The following is a 13,293-nucleotide window of genomic DNA, read 5'->3' as shown; positions in this document are numbered from 1 at the left end:
CGCCCCCAGCGATTTGCATTAATGAGGTCACGTGCACTGAGTTGTGCGTACGCACACGTGCTGAATTTCCTCTTGTGTGTACGCACACATGCTGTTGTGCTTCTTGTGCGTACACATAGTAGGTTGTGCGTATGCACACTCTAGTGTGTGCTTATCCTTTGTTTTATTCATGTTTCCTCCCTCTTGCATGCTTCTCCTCCACTCTTATTAAGCCTTTCCTACCTTTTACACCTGAAATCACTCATAAAAAGTATCAAGGCATCGAATGGAATGAAAGTGGAATAAAATTAGTTAAATTAAGCACAAAATAGCATATTTTCACAATTAAGCTCAATTTAAGGAGAGAACACAAAAGTATGCTATTTGGATGAGTAAATGTGGGTTTAAATGATGAAATTCACTCAAATCAATCCAAAATTTATCATCAAATATGGATTCATTAATTCCCTCACACTTAAACAATAGCATGTCTTCATGCTACTCATAATCAAAGGAGAAGGATAAAAGGGCAAACAATTTATTCAATGCAACTAGTTACATGCATGAAGCTATACTAAATGCTATCTATCTATATTTATGCTATGGTTCCTATTGAGTTTGGAAAAAACAAACAAAAGAATTCCAATCAATCCAAAGTAGAAACTTAGGGCCAAGACAAGAAAATATAGCAATATGATCAATCTTCAAAGATTTGATTTGAAATTTTCAAAAACTAACAAGCAACTTGCAAGAAGACATAAGATAAGCGATGGAATCATAGAATTGAGCAATTGAACCCTTCACCGGATATGTATACACTCTAGTCGCTCAGTGTTTAAGGCTTAATCACTCAATGCTCCTCTAATCATGTTCTTCAAAGATTTGCAAGTCATCTAACAATCAAAAAATACTTGACGCATGAATGCAAATATCACGAGGTCTTTGGAGGGTTGTAATGGGGCTAGGGTAAGGGTAGGATCAATATGGTTAAGTGGACCAGTAAATTGGATCTTTGATTAACTCAAGTATCCCACCTAATCCTATATCAACCTATGTACACAAAAGAAAACCACCTAACTTCCCATTCATCTCTGTTTCTCACATTCACTCATGCATCTTCTTTCTAATTCACCCACATATGCACTCTTTATTTACATTCTTATTATCATTTCTTTCTTTTCTTTTCTTTTCTTTTTTTTTCTCTTTTTTTAACAAAGTATGTACATCTAAATTTCTCTTTTCTCAACAAAAAGAGATGCATATGTTTCAAATAATGAATGCATGAGTGTTTACTCATTTTTCCATATTTTTATAATGAAAGCCCAAAGTAACTTTCTACCAATGTGACCCACAAATTCCCCCCACACTTGATTAACACACACTCCTCAAACTTAAGCTAATCAAAGATATAATTTATGGACATTAATGGTTTTTTGCTTAGGGTAAAAGATGTGCTTAATATTAGAACAAAGGGGGATTAAAAGGCTTAAAATTGGCTTACAATGGTAGTTATAAGGTTGGCCATATGGGTTAGTGAGTTCAATTTCAAAAATGGCCTCAATCATCCTAAATGCATTCAAAACATCAAATATAGGACATAAAGATTCAAGCAAATCTAAGATCACAATCATAAAGGAGTATAGCACACAAGAACAAAATTTGTGGTTGAAAATGTGCAACCACACAATTGAAGCTCAAATCTCACTAGGTCTTTTGTTCAAGCTCTTTTCTATGTTCCATAAAAATACTTCATGCAAGTTCAAAAACAAGTTTTCAAATCCAATCAATGGGACGCCCTAAAAGAGATTTCTTGAAAATTCTTTGTTGTTTTCACCAAACTTATTTCCTATACTAGGTAACATGCAAATAAAACTATAAGCAACTAATATATATATATATATATATATATATATATATATATATATATATATAAGCAAACTAAGCAAAGTGTAATGCAATGAAATACTAAACAAATATTCACAAAAACATAACTATTAAACTAGAAAATAGTGCAAAGTGTTGAAAAAGAAAAATTTATGCCCCGAAATTTGCGAATCCTCCCCCACACTTAAACGTTGCACGGTCCTCCGTGTATGCACTCAACCCGGGGGTGAAGAACTATGAGGCTCCACCTTCAGCTGGTGGGCACAGGGGCTCAGAGTTGCTGTATAAAACAAATAAAGATGAATTGAGGAAAAGTAAGATGTGTGTGGTATGATAAAAGATAATGTGTGTATTCTAAGTGTGCGAGGTTTAGAACGCACACATTGGCCGGGCGAAAACAACAACCACATAATAAAAAAGAAATAGCATGTGTCCTCAAATAAGTAGCCTAGGTTGTAAGTAAAAAATAAGCAAGAGATAGGGCACAACAAACCTAGGTAACCACAACTAAAGTGAATTGAATATATGAGATATTGGATATTGATGTTGTGCAAGTGAAAGCGCAAGATGAATAGAAAATGGCACAATCAACAATAACCAATCCAATGATGAAAGAAAAACTACTTATTCATCTTGAAACATAATGAAATAGTCACATGGTAAAGGTAATTGTTACAAAAAGTGATAAGCTTGATAAGAATCAATTTAAGTCACTCAAACAAATGCAAAGCATTAACAAGAAACAAGTACCGGACATGTGATGAATTTGATATGAAAGTCATGATGAACAAGTAATTTCAACTCAATTCACTAAAGTAAAAGTGCACAATTCATGATTAAGATGCCAAACAAGGATAAAGTTTAATGCATATGGTAACTACAATATATGAATCAAACTCAAAATGTATTTAGGCACTCAAACAAAGACTTGATGCTCATATTCATAAAAAGTTAAACCAAAGTCTAAGCAAGAAGCAACCCAGTCGACATCAATCAAACACTTGCAATTTATTCAATTAAGAAACAACTAAACCAAGATATTATAATTACTAAAATGAAAATGAAATGCAATGAAAACTAAGTGAAACAAGTAGAAAAAATAGGGTAAAAGTAAGAGAAGAGAGGGGTGGAGGGGGGTGGAAGTGCGTTAGGGCTTAATTCAAAGTTTAATAAAAATTCTGCCCAAAACAGCACTTGTGCGTACGCACAAACATGTGTGTGTAACACCCTACCACACTGAGCTTTACGCTTAAGTCGTAAAACAAAGGTGGTGTGGTATTACGACCCCTAAAACATAATGTATACATATAATAGCAGAAAGGTTATAATATACAAGGACCCTTGAAGAATAAATGAAACAAAAGTCGCGAAATAAAAGCGCAACGGTCAAGAAACGAGTTAACTTGCGTGTTAAGAAAACTATAACTGTTGAACATAAGATAACAGATGTAGGAATAGAGTGCCAAAGATACAAAATAACAAGCTCCTAACTTAGCCCGCAAAGCTAAGGCTGGCCAGAGAATATTTACACATATATACATACATATCCAAAATTCAGATATATATAAACAAAATCCTGTCTCTCCATAAACCTCTAAGAGGATCAAAAGAATAAGTTATGCGGAGAGGAAGCTAAGTATATATATACACATCACTGTACAACAAAATAACCCAGTAACCACTTCGCTTCAGGGATCCAGATGCCTAACGAGTTGTCTCCCGACCTGCATCTGAAAAAACAAAAACATAGTATGGGGTGAGAACCAGAGGTTCTCAGCATAGTAAAGGTGTCACACACATAATATATAAGGTCCTGGGAATGCCAGAGGCAATCCTAAAACTCCGACACTCAGATTATGGAGCTTAGAGTATTAAACAGAAGCCATAAAAGGTGGTTTACTAAAAGAATCTAAACCTAACTTAACTTAATCTTAAATCTAAGTCCCGTACTGCTATTTCTCCATACCTCCATCTCTGTAAGTGTTTCACAGACAAATAAACAGATAAAGGCAAGCACAAGAAGGTTACAAATATTGCAGGTAACAAATATACATTTAGCATGGCAAGTACACTTAGGCACGCCCAATTAAGGCACAAACAAGTAATTCAAGTAGTATGCATATGATGCATGCCTGTCTTATGGCTGATGAGGCTCATCTGTCGGTTATCCAGCCAACCCGACAAGTCCAAAAACCTTAGACTCTCCCTCGACGTGCATCCCCAAGAGTCTATGCATAGCTTTTTCTCAAATAATCAATATTGCTCAATGGGGGTTAGTATTCCCAGGAATTTATAAGTGCCCGGTCACCCTTATGTCGTAGGGTCAACAGAATATCAAGTTTTCAACCTAGAACACGTGGTGGCAAGCCACGGTACTTTATCCAGAAAAAATCGTATCTCAGATCATTTAATCATTCAAGCCAAATATGATACATGATCATTCATTTGATTATCAAGCCAAGTATCATACATAATCATCCGTAACATTTTATAATCAATTTATCTTTTCTCCGCTTTACTTCACTTCCAAATTATCCTCATTTTCTAACTTCATCTGATCATCAGGTGTAATACTACCATTTATAACTAAAGGAATGAAAATAGAGGTTTAGAAGTTTGAAATAGGGTTTTTAAAACTCAAAAATTATATTTGTTGGAACAGGGGGCCATGTGTACACGTGGCTCACGCGTGCGCGCGGGAGTGTGAAACTGCAGCTCACGTGCGCGTCCCTTTGTCATGCGTACGCGTGGGTGAAAACTACATGTCACGTGTGCGCGTGGGTCACGCGTACGTGTGGACATGCTAGCTAACCCCTTACGCGTGCACATGGGACCAGTCGCGTACGCATTGCCAAAACTCCATGCCAGGCATACGCGTGGACGTACGTTCTTTTAAAAAAGGGATCAACCAGAAAGCTGCATACCATGGAGTGTTCCGCTGCAGAATTCACAGATTTAATGCCAAAACTTCCAATGGGCATAACTCAATTATTTTAAATCGTTTTTCTTCCGTTCTTTGAACGGCATAAACTTCACGAATCCAATTTTCATTTAAAACGAGTTGAAGTTAATTTGGAGTTCCGAAAGCCAAATTATAGCCCGCCGAACTTCGGCCCAAAATCAAAGTTTTGTAAACTTACCAAAACCTCTTTTTCATTCAAACATTTCCCATGATTCCAACTCAACCCCCTACACTTACAAGCACCAAAATGCCCTTCTCCCTCAACACAACAACCACCATGAAATCAATCTCCACTCCAACAATAAACATATGTATACAAGCCAAATCCTCCAACAATAATTATATGTATACAAGCCAAATTTCACAATCAAACCACAACTTACAAATCACATAATTATATCATCAAGTCAATAATTAACAATTTACCAATCCTTCAACTAATCAACACCATACCAATCCATATGTAACAACAAGATACTAAACCACAATATACACTTACGTTCCAACTTATCCTATGGTCATCTAGCTTAAGTTTTCACAGAACATTATATATTAAATGCAAGAAACCTAAACCATAGCTTGGCCGATTCCCACGTAACAATCAAGAAAATTTAATTAAAATCAAACACAGCCCCAAAACCTCAACCACACAGCTTCCTCCAAGTTCCGGTATTCACAATTTCAAGCTCCAATTATTTATTCAGAACCTAATACACATTCATAACACATATATACCCAATTTAATACTCAAAGCTTAAATTCAGTGGAATTAAAGTGGAATTATGGTTTCCTCACCGTACCCAAGCTTCACATAAGCAAGAGTGAACGTTTTTCTCAAGCTAATTGGATCCTAAAACATCAAAGAACAAAGAAATTCAATATCTCCACTTAATTTTCCAAAATTGGGGGAAAAGGTGACTGAGAACAGAAAAACAAGTTACCTATGAAACTATTCCAGTAGAAACGTAGAGCTCGACGCGGTGGTCACGTGGCCGCAAACGGTACGGAGATTGGAGCTCGAACGTAGGAGTTACGGGGGTTGGAATTCACCGTAAGGGTTTCGGTGAATTTTTCTCTTTTTTCCTTCCCTGGAAGGCTTCAGCTCATTTCTACCAAAATAAAGAAGAGAAAGGCTTGGGTTCATTTTAATTGCTGGGCCGGTTGGGCCTACGGGGCCCGATTTAGGCTCGGTTCAACCGGTTCGGGCCGTTCGATGCAATCTTGGATCGTTTTCTTCGAAATTAGTGTCAAAATTCTCGTTTCAGTGATCTCTATCCTAATTTAATATAATATTCACATTTCTAATTTTCATTATTAAAACTAATTTATTGACTAATTATCTACTAATTTAACAAGATTTATATCCTACCCACCTAACAAAGAATTTTGCCCTCAAAATTCGAATTCAGTTACCTGAAAAAAGATGTGGGTAGTCTTTCCGCATATCTTATTCAAGTTCCCAAATGTGTTCCTCAATACCACCTCGACTCCAAGCTAGTTTTACCAATGATATTTCCTTTCCGTGCAACCGTTTAACGCTGGTGTCATCAATTCTCACCCGAATGACTGGAAGTGTTAGATCTTCTCTCACTTGGATCGGTTCTGGTTGTAGAATATGACTTGTGCCAGGAGTATACTTCCGAAGCTATGATACATGAAACACATCGTGCAAGTTCGAAAGATATAGCGGTAAAGCGATCCTATAAGCCATCGGCCCAATTCTTTTCAAGATCTCAAACGGTCCAATATAATGAGGATTCAGTTTCTTGGTCTTAATAGCTCTTCCCACTCCTGTAGTTGGTGTAACCTTCAAAAAGACATACTCTCCTTCTTCAAACTTCAAACGGTTCCACCTTTGATCAGCATAGCTCTTCTGACGGCTTTGGGCTATAAGCATTCAGCTATGAATCTTCTTTATCTACTCAGTAGTTTCATACCAACATAGCGGAGATTGACATTTTCTGCCATACAGAGCCTCATATGGAGCCATTCTGATGCTCACATGGTAGCTATTGTTATAAACAAACTCCACTAATGGTATATACCGATCCCAGCTCGTCGACTGGTCCAAAACACAAGCCCTTATCATATCCTCCAAGGTCTGGATAGTTCTTTCTGATTGACCATCTGTCTGAGGGTGATATGCAGTACTCAAACTCAACTGAGTCCTAAATACACGCTGAAAGTCTCCCCATAACCTTGATATAAAACGAGGATCTCTGTCAGATATAATGGTAGAAGGCACGCCATGCAATCTAACAATCTCTTTGATGTACATTCGAGCCAATTCTTCCATTGTGCAACGTATTCGAATGGGGAGAAAGTGAGCTGATTTTGTCAATCGGTCCACAACCACCCAAATAGCGTCACAACCAGTCCGAGTTCTAGGCAAACCTGTCACAAAATCCATTGCGATACTCTCCCATTTCCATTGTGGAATCTCTAAAGGCTGAAGGGTTCCTGATGGTCTCTGATGCTCAATCTTAACTTTCTGACACGTTAAATATTTAGATACATGCAATGCCACATCATTCTACATTCCTAGCCACCAAAAAATTGCTTTCAGATCTTGATACATTTTAGTGCTTCTTGGATGAATTGAGAATCCGCTCTTATGAGCTTCCTTTAGGATACTCTGTCGCAGGTCTCTGACATCTAGCACAATAATCCGGTTTTTAAACCTCCATAAACCATCCTTACCTTCTGACACTCTCCACTATTTTCCTTGTTCAATTATTGGCAATACCTTACGTAATGCTTCACCATCTTGATGAGCCTTCAGACGTTCTGATTTAAAATCACTTGAAATATGCAACTGACTCAAACACATAATTCCAGATTCTTCTCTAACTCCCAGTTTCAAACCTTCAAATGCCTTTAATAACTCTTCTTCTCGCAACATCATCCAAGCTGCATATAAAAACTTCCGACTTAAGGCATCCGCCACAATGTTCGCTTTTCTTGGATGGTAATTTAATTCGAAATCATAATCTTTCAGAAGCTCCATCCACCTCCTCTGGCGTATATTCAACTCTTTCTGCTCAAAAAGATACTTCAAACTCTTATGGTTTGAGAAAACGTGAAACTTAACGCCATAGATATAATGCCTCTAGATTTTCAGAGCAAACACAACAACAACAAGTTCTAAGTCGTGAGTCGAATAGTTCATCTCATGCGGCCTTAATTGCCGTGAGGCGTATGCTACAACATTCTGGTGCTGTATCAGAACGCACCCCAAACCCTTTAATGATGCATCACAGTATACTTCAAACAATTCACTTGGCTCAGGAAATACTAACATGGGTGCAGTAGTCAACCTTTGCTTCAATACTTGAAAACTCTTTTCGCACTCTGGAATCTAGAAAAAAGGCGTATCCTTCCTAGTCAACTTAGTTAAAGGTAAGGCGAGCTGTGAAAATCCCTTAATGAATCTCTGATAATACCCCGCCAAACCTAAGAAACTCCTAATCTCTGTCACTGAAGTTGGTCGCTCCCAATTCATTACTGCTTCCACCTTAGCAGGATCCACCGCTATTCCCTGCTTACTCACCACGTGACCGAGAAACTTCACCTCACTCTTCCAAAACTCACATTTAGATAACTTAGCGTATAAATTCCTGTCTCTCAGAATTTGCAGCACAGTTCGCAAGTGATCAGCATGCTCCTCTTCAGTCTTAGAGTAAACAAGAATATCATCAATGAAGACAATGACAAACTTGTCCAGGGACGGTCGAAAAATCCTTTTCATATAATCCATGAATACTGCTGGAGCATTAGTTAATCCAAAAGACATCACCGTATACTCATAATGACCATAACGTGTTCTGAAAGCAGTTTTCGAAATATCTTCATCTCTAACCCTTATCTGATGATATCCGGATCACAAATCAATCTTAGAGAACACACTGCACCCTGTAATTGATCCATTAGGTCGTCGATTCTAGGTAGCAGATATTTATTCTTCATAGTGATCTTATTCAATTGTCGATAATCGACGTACAAGCGCATACTCCCGTGCTTCTTCTTTACCAGTAACACTGGCGCTTCCTACGAAGAAACACTTGGTCGGATAAAATACTTACCCAACAGATCTTGCAGCTGAGCTTTCAGTTCAGCTATTTCTAATGGTGACATCCTGTAAGGAGTGATCAAAATCGGACCGGCCCCAGGCACCAACTCAATTGCGAATTCAACCTCTCGGTTAGGTGGAAATTCGTTAATATCATCCGAAAACACATCTGGAAATTCACATACAACCAGAATCTGCTCTAAACTCTGATCATCACCTGACACTCCCGCAGTTAATAACATAATACCCTGACATTCAGTTCCAGAACAGTTTACTATCATAGAGTTCAAATAGTAACTATTCACCACAACAGGCACTTCTGACCCTTCCAGTATAAACTGTACTGACTTCTCAGAACAATCAAGCAAAACATGATTCTTAGATAACCAATCCAACCTCAAAATGAGATCAAGACCAGTCATCGGTAAACAAATCAAATCATGCACAAACTCACGCTGTTGTATTCGAAATGGAACTTGTGGACATCCTAACCCAGTCACCATAGCTTCATGAGTAGTGTTATGCACTTTAAAATCATAACCTAAGACCATTCTCAATCCTAACTCATTAGCCTTTTCAAATGCAATAAATGAAAGAGTTACTCCTGAATCAAATAAAACATTTAAGATTTTACCAGCCATTTCACAGTTACCTATAATCAGTATCTCAGATCCCTCAGCACCTGCTATAGAAGTGGTATACACTCTCCCTGGCTGCTGTACCCTACCAGTCTCATACTTCTTCTTCTCCGGACAATTATTGGTCAAATGCCCGGGCTGTCCACAAAAATAACATACTCTAAGTCCTGCTCTGCACGGTACTCCAGGGTGATACTTCCCGCACCTCTAATAATTCAAATCCTGCTGTGGCTGCTTTCCAAACCTTCTTCCCTGATTAACATTAGTATTCGGCCATCTGTAATTACCCTGACCTTGACTCTGCTGCGGAATAAAGCCTCCACGCTTGAAATTCCTACCTCTCGGAGAAAAGTTCCTCCCTGAAGGTCTCTGAAAAGGCACCCTCAAACTTCCTTTCTCTGCTACCGCCTTTCTCACACATTCCTCTACCACCCTACTCTTATTCACCAATTCAAAAAATACTCTGATCTCCATTGGTGCAACAAAGCCCAGAATATCGCTCTGAAGACCTCTCTCATACTTAATACACTTCTACTCAGCAAAATCTTCAGGCACACCTTGACAGATACGAGAAAAGCGACATAACTCCTCAAGCCTGCTAGTATACTCAGTAACAGTCATCTGGCCCTGCTTTAATTGCATCAATTCAAGCTCCTTGGCATTTATGACTGAATTAGGAAAGTACTTCTTATAAAACCTCCCAAGGAATCGCAGTGCCATCGGGTTGCAGGATACGTCGTGTTCCCTACCCCCAATACTGAGCCTCACCTTGCAGCTGATAAGTTCCAAATTCAACCCATTGCTCTTTAGGAACCTGTTGAGCCTGCCACGCCCGTTCCATAGCCTAAATCCAATTTTCTGCATCAGTGGGATTTGAGGTTCCCCTGAAGGTCGGAGGGTGAACTTTCAAAAATGTAGCAAGTGTCATAGGACCGTCCTTATCATTATTGTTCCTGTGATTCTACTGGTTTATCTGATTACCCAGTGCCTCGGCTGTCGCATGCGTAGCCACAGTCATATTTTCCAGGGCAGTCATAAAGTCTATTGGATCATTCCCTGGCGGGCCAGGAGTAACGGTGCCTATCCTACCTCTACCTTGTCCGCGACCACGTACGTGTGGACATACTAGCTAACCCCTTACGCGGGCGCATGGGACCAGTTGCGTACGCATCGCCAAAACTCCATGCCACGCGTACGCGTGGACGTATGTTCTTTTAAAAAAAGGATCAACCAGAAAGCTGCATACCATGGAATGTTCAGCTATAGAATTCACAGATTTAATACCAAAACTTCCAATGGGCATAACTCAATCATTTTAAATCGTTTTTCTTCCGTTCTTCAAACGGCATAAACTTCACGAATCCAATTTTCATTTAAAATAAGTTGGAATCAATTTGGGATTCTGAAATCCAAGTTATAGCCCGTCAAAGTTCGGCCCAAAACCAAAGTTTTGTAAACTTACCAAAACCTCTTTTTCATTTAAACATTTCCCATGATTCCAACTCAACCCCTTACACTTACAAGCACCAAAATGCCCTTCTCCCTCAACACAACAACCACCATAAAATCAATCTCCACTCCAACAATAAACATATGTATACAAGCCAAATCCTCCAACAATAATTATATGTATACAAGCCAAATTTCACAATCAAACCACAACTTACGAATCACATAATTATATCCTCAAGTCAATAATTAACAATTTACCAATCCTTCAAATAATCAACACCATACCAATCCATATGTAACAACAAGATACTAAACCACAATATACACTTACGTTCTAACTTATCCTATGGTCATCTAGCTTAAGTTTTCACAGAACATTATATATTAAATACAAGAAACCTAAACCATACCTTGGCTGATTCCCACATAACCATCAAGGAAATTTAATTAAAATCAAACACAGCCCCAAAACTTCAACCACACTGCTTCCTCCAAGTTCCAGTATTCACAATTTCAAGCCCCAATTATTTATTCACAACCTAATACACATTCATATCACATATATACCCAATTTAATACTCAAAGCTCAAGTCCAGTGGAGTTAAAGTGGAATTATAGTTTCCTCACCGTACCCAAGCTTCACAAAAGCAAGAGTGAATATTTTCCTCAAGCTAATTGGATCCTAAAACATCAAAGAATAAAGAAATTCAATATCTCCACTTAATTTTCCAAAATTGGGGGAAAAGGTGACTGAGAATAGAAAAACGATTTACCTATGAAATTGTTCCAGTAGAAACGTAGAGCTCAACGCGGTGGTCGCATGGCCGCAAACGGTGCAGCGATCGGAGCTCGAACGGAGGAGTTACGGGGGTTGGAATTCACCATAAGGGTTTTAGTGAATTTTTCTCTTTTTTCCTTCCCTGGAAGGCTTCAGCTCGTTTCTGCCGAAATGAAGAAGAGAAAGGCTTGGGTTCATTTTAATTGCTGGGCCGGTTGGGCTTACGGGCCCGATTTGGACTCGGTTCAACTGGTTTAGCCCGTTCGGTCCAATCTTGGACCGTTTTCTTCAAAATTAGTGTCAAAATTCTCATTTCGATGAGCTCTATCCTAATTTAATATAATATTCGCATTTCTAATTTTTGTTATTAAAACTAATTTATTGACTAATTATCTACTAATTTGACGGAGTTTACAGTGTGCGTGCGCACACGAGGTGAAATAGGGGAAGTGAGCAGACGCACAAGGATGTGCGAATGCTCTGACTAGAGAGCGGATTAAGAAGTGTACGTATGCACAGGAGACCTTTTTTGTGGAAGGATCATGTGTGCATGTGCACACAGATCCATACGCACGCACAGGAACAAAATTGGGTAGGGGTTCATACGCGCAGGACGTGCCAGCACTCTTAACAGAATGGGTATAAGGGAGTGTGCATACGCACAAGGTGGTGCGTACGCATACAGTGCGCAAAAAGAAGGTTGTGTGCGTACGCACAAAATGCAAAACACAGGGGAATGCGTGCGCACAAGGCGTGCAAGCGCTCCCAGCATAGGGTATACAAGCTGGTGTGCGTACACACAGGATGCATAATTTTGTTGTTGTGTGCGTGCGCACATGCCCTGTTTTTAAAAAATCTAAGGCTTTAAGCCTTAACTCAACAAAAGCTCAACCCCAAAACATTCAAAAACCCATAAATTCATGATCCATATAGAAATTAACCTAACAAATCTCAAAATTAAACTAATTCTAAGCTAACTAAAACAAGCAAAATGCAGTAAAGTCAAATTATAAACAAAAAGAGAAGGTAAGAACAATGTTACCATGGTGGAGTGTCTCTCACCTAGCACTTTGGTTTATTGTCCTTAAGTTAGACTTTATTGAGAAGCTCTCATCAAGGAGGCTTGTGTTTCAAACCTCTTTGAAATCCCACCCAAGCTTGTATTCTCCAAGGCTTTTGAGATTCCAAAGCTTGTGCACCCAAATCATGTTGTGAATTCCTTTCATTCTATCTAGGTAGCAAGCATTCGAAATTCCCAGTTCCTATAACACAATAGCAACAAAACTCATAATGCAATGAGTGAGAATTCATAGGATAAAAAGAAAATAAAAACCAAAGGTAATAAGAACAATTAAAATGAACTCCTAAAACTAGCAAAAACAAGCAATCAATCAAAAACAAACTATTCACATATTTACATATTAATTATAGCCAACAATATAACACCTTTGCAACTCCTCGGAAACGGCGCCAAAAATTTGAAAGAGCAAAACCATCGGCTTAGAATTTTCTTCTCGGCTAGAGGAAATAA

This window comes from Arachis hypogaea, chromosome 11 (assembly GCF_003086295.3).
Source record: "Arachis hypogaea cultivar Tifrunner chromosome 11, arahy.Tifrunner.gnm2.J5K5, whole genome shotgun sequence".
NCBI classification, from domain to species: Eukaryota; Viridiplantae; Streptophyta; class Magnoliopsida; order Fabales; family Fabaceae; genus Arachis; species Arachis hypogaea.
The sequence above is the reverse complement of the archived record's forward strand: the minus strand, read 5'-3'. Positions refer to the sequence as shown.